The sequence below is a fragment of the Megalopta genalis genome, unplaced genomic scaffold (genome assembly GCF_051020955.1).
Source record: "Megalopta genalis isolate 19385.01 unplaced genomic scaffold, iyMegGena1_principal scaffold0063, whole genome shotgun sequence".
NCBI classification, from domain to species: Eukaryota; Metazoa; Arthropoda; class Insecta; order Hymenoptera; family Halictidae; genus Megalopta; species Megalopta genalis.
In genome coordinates, this window is record NW_027476132.1 from 617,202 (window position 1) to 622,478 (window position 5,277).

A 5,277-nucleotide genomic window follows, 5' to 3' on the forward strand; every position below is an offset into this window, starting at 1 on the left:
ATAAACATGATTCAGCTTCAACTGCATGCGAAACAATGAGTTAGCTTCAAATCCAAGAGAACACATGATTTAGTTTCAAATCAAAGCGAAGTAGAAGGCTTAGCTTCAAATTCATGCGAAACGAATGATTCACCGTCAAATACTTGCGAATATAAGTGATATAGCTTCAAATGCAGGAGAAACAAACGAGTTATATTCAAATTCATGCGAAACACATGATTTAGCTTCAAGTCAATGCGAAGTAGAAGCCTTAGCTTCAAATCCATGCGAAACACATGATTTAGCTTGAAATCAATGCGAACTAGAAGGCTTAGCTTCAAATCCAAGCAAAACACATAATTTAGGTTCAAATCAATAAGAAGTACAAGGATTAGCTTCAAATCCATGCGAAACATATGATTTAGCTTCAAATTCATTCCAACCACATGGTTTAGCTTAATACTCATGCGAAACACATGGTTTAACTTAATATTCATGCGAAACAAATTGTTCAGCTTCAAATACTTGTCATATACATGATTTAGCTTCAACTACATGCGAAACAAAAGAGTTACCTTCAAATCCATGCGAATCACATGATTTAGCTTCAAATTCATGCGAAGTAGAAGGCTTATCTTCGAAACCATGCGAAACAAATGGTTAGGCTTCAAATACTTTTGATATAAATGATTTAGTTTTAAATTCATGCGAAACACATCGATTAGATTCATATTCATGCTAAGCACATGGTTTAACTTAATATTCATGAGAATCAAATGGTTCAGCTTCAAATACTTGTGATATGCATGATTTAGCTTCAACTGCATGCGAAAGAAACGAGTTAGCTTCAGATCCAAGGGAAGCACGTGATATGGTTTCAAATCAATGCGAAGTAGAAGGCTTAGCTTCAAATCCATGCGAAACACATGATTTAGCTTCAACTTAATTCGAAGTAGAAGGCTTAGATTAAAATCCATGCGAATCAGATGGTTGAGCTACAAATACTTGTGATATACATGATTTAGCTGGCACTGCATGCGAAACAAACGAGTTAACTTCAAATCCAAGCGAAACACATGATTTAGCTTCAAATCAATGCGAAGTTGAAGGCTTAGCTGCTAATCCATGCGAAGCGAATGATTAAGTTACAAGTACTTGCGAATATAAGTGAAATAGCTTCAAATGCAGGCGAAACAAACGACTTAGCTTCAGATCCATGCGAATCACATGATTTAGCTTCAAATCAATGCGAAGTAGAATGGTCAGCTTCAAATCCATGCGAAACGTATGATTTGGCTTCAAATACTTGCGAATATAAGTGATATAGCCTCAACTGCATGCGAAACAAACGAGTTATCTTCAAATCCAAGCGAAACACATGATTCAGCTTCAAATCAGTGCGAAGTAGAAAGCTTAGCTTCAATTCCATGCGAAACAAATGGTTTAGCTTCAAATACTTGTAGTATACATTATTTAGCTTCAACTGCATCCGAATCAAACGAGTTTTCTTCAAATCCAAGCGAATCACATGATTAAGCTTCCAATTAATGCGAAGTAGAAGGCGTTGCTTCAAATTCATGCGAAACGAATGATTGACCTTCAAATACTTGCGAATATAAGTGATATAGCTGCAAATGCATGCCAAACAAACAAGTTAGCTTCAAATTCATGCGAAACGCATGATTTAACTTCAAATCAATGCGAAGTAGAAGGCTTAGTTTCAAATCCATGCGAATCAAATGGTTTAGCTAAAAATACTTGTGATATACATGATTTAGCTTCAAATGCATGCGAAACAATCATGTCGGCTTCAAATCCAAGTGAAACTCATGATTTATCACCGAATAATGCAGGCGAAACGATCGAGTTGTGAATGGAGTGAAGTATAAAAAGTTATTTATGCGATGCGGTTATTGCGTGGATCGGCGAGATTGTTCGTCGACTATGAAAAATGTTGTCGCAAATGGATCGAGATGAAGCGAGCATTGGAATCTGAATTTGCTAAAACTGCAGATAGGTACAAAATACATACAGAGTTGTCACGTAAAATTAAAAGATCGAACGAGTCGTATCAAGAATACATTTATCAAATGTTGGAGATTGCGAAGCAAGCGGACATGGAAGTATCAACAGTTATTAAGTATATTATTGACGGAGTTCAGGATTTCGAGACAAACAAAACGATATTGTACGGTGCTAGAAATATACGTGAGTTGAAAGAAAAATTCGAAATTTACGAAGACATGAAGGAAAAATCAGGAACGGAAAACAGGCGACCTGAGGAGAAGAAGAAGACGACCGTCCATGGAACCTCATCACAAGGTGAATCACATCAAGTGGCACAGCAAGAAATACGGCGATGTTTTTTGTGTGGAAACCGATACCATACGGCTGCAAACTGCCCGACGAAAGAAAGAGGACCCAAGTGTGTCTGAAGCGTCGAGAAAGAAGCGAGTTAAAGAGGTGCAAGTTGGAAATTGTAAGTTGACAGCGTTAATAGATTCTGGAAGCGAACTGAATTTGATGCGAGCGGATTATTATGTTAAAATTGGTGCTCCTAGATTGAATAATAAGATTTTGCAATATTGTGGTGTCGGAGCAGAGAGCAACCACACATTAGGGGAATTTTCAACAACTATTGCAATAGATCAGATAACATATCGAATAAATATACACGTTCTACCCAATACCTTGTAGTCCCATAGTTTAATAATCGGTACAGAATTTTTAGATTCCGTAGAACTAAGTACGAAAGGAGGAGAAATTTTTATTAAAAAAATAGATTTGCCGGAAATATTTAATGTCAATGTCGAGGCTATAGTTGACAATGTAGATTTATCACACATTGCGATTCCTGAACATAGAAAACTTATAGAAGATTGTGTTGCAAGTTATAAACCATCTAAAACGAAAGAAGTAGGGATTAAAATGAGCTTGATACTGCAAGACGAGATCCCAGTGTACGAGAGACCGCGAAGATTGTCTCCCGGGGATAAATCTGAAGTTGATAAACAAATAACGTCATGGTTGAAAGATGAAATAATTCGAGAGTCTTGTTCAGATTACGCAAATCGAATTGTACTAGTAAAGAAGAAGGATGGTTCAACTAGAATTTGTGTTGACTACAGATAGCTTAATAAAAATATTGTAAAAGATAGATATCCCCTACCTTTGATACGGGATCAATTGGATTTATTAGAAGGCGCGAAAGTATTTAGTAAGTTGGATCTCAGAAATGGATTTTTTCATGTTCCTATTGATGAGAGTAGCAGAAAATACACCGCCTTCGTGACTCCCACCGGTCATTATGAATTTCTAAAGGTACCGTTTGGGTTATGTAATTCGCCAGCCGTCTTTCAAAAGTTTATAAATGCAGTGTTCAAAGAGATAATTGCAACCGGGGTCGTTTTGACATACATGGACGATTTAATAGTACCTTCTTCTGATTTCTCACGCGGTATCGAGAATCTCAAATTAAAATTAAATGTTGCTAGTGAGAATATGCATTATTGATTAATTGGAGCAAGTGTTGTTTTTTGCAGACAACAGTAGAATATTTAGGTCACATTGTTGGAAACGGTAGCATTCGACCGTCAGAACGAAAGAGTAGTGATGTTACGAATTTTCCGAGACCTAGATGTGCTAGAGATGTTCAGAGTTTCCTTGGTTTAGCGGGAAATTTCAGAAAGTTTGTGTACCAATACTCTGTTATTGCGAGACCATCGTCGAATTTATTAAGAAAAGATATCAAGTTCAAGTTTGAAGCGAGTGAACAAGAAGCTTTCGATAGGCTAAGATTAGCTCTAAGCGGAAAATCTGTACTAAAGTTGTATTGTGTGGGTGCAGAGACAGAAGTACATACAGACGCATGTAGTATGGGATATGGTATGATATTGTTGCAGCGCGATAGCGAAGCGAGTGGTAAAACTACTCCAGCCGAAGAAAAGTATACAAGCTACGAGCTTGAAGTTTTGGCAATTGTAAAGGCGTTGATGAAATTTCGTGTTTATCTACTCGGCATTTCATTTAAAATTGTGACGGATTGTCAAACGTTTGCGTTAACGATGAGGAAAAAGGACTTATGTGAGCGTGTGGCCAGGTGGGCGCTTCTCTTAGAAGAGTTCGACTACAGCGTGGAGCATAGAACGGGAAGAAATATGGCACATGTTGACGCGCTATGCCGAAACCCACTACCTACAATTATGCTAGTGGGAGAAAACGAACTGGGGATTATCGCAAATTTGAGAAGAGCGCAGGTACAGGACGACAACTTGAGGAAAATTCGAGATAATATTGAGCGGTTCGAAGGCGATGCGTACCCGTTGCGAAATGATATTCTCTCTCTAGGTTGATGATACGCCGTTGGTAGTTGTGCTGAGGACAACGCACATCCAGATAGTTCGACAGGCGCACGAGCACGGTCATTTCGGTATTTCCAAAACAGAGGCGCTCGTAAAGAGAGATTACTGGTTTAAGGAGATACGGAAAAAGGAAGCAGCACGATATAGAGAGGGAGTGAAAAGGACACAGGCTCTCTGATCCGGGGTTAAAATTCTACCCGAAGTTTCTTGGACCATACCGTGTGACAAGAATACTGCGGAATGACCGCTACGAAGTGCAGAAGGTGGGTAATCATGAAGGGCCGCAGGAAACATCCACTGCAGCCGATTACATGAAGCTATGTGTGCCGACGAAGAGGACGATTTTTCCGGTGAAAGTGAAAGTTCGTACAGTGGCGATGAGAACATCTGTGGGCAGATGTCCGGTCAGGACGACCGAGTGTAGTATCGTAATTTAGTGGGTACGTTTAGGATGAGGAGGAGTGTTAGGCTTAGGAGACCGTAGTTTTAAGACTTTGTATTTATGGTAGGAAATAGAAGAGAAACGTTGGCGAAGGCCGGGTCAGATAGGAAAAACCCTTGGCGACGGAGTGCCGGCGGATGCGATTGTCACGTTTTCGGAAAAGGCAGGCGTTGTGTCGAAGGAGCGTGTTTGGAGTGGACAGGGTGTGTTCGAGAGTCGTCGAGTGAGGTGCGTTGCGAGTTGTAGAATTAACTGAAGTAGTTGTAATCCTAGTTGTAGATACGGTACGCGATATTTCCTGTTTTCATCACGTTTAGTTCTTTCCTAATCAATACATATTCTATATTGTTTAAATATTGAACAAATTTCTACATTTCAATATTTTCTTCTTCTGAGACCGGAAACGGCGTCTGCTCCGCACAGATTCAAGAAAATTCACGCGTTTTCACCGCCGGTTTCCCGCATCTGCATCGCAAATGCGGGTCGATGGACACT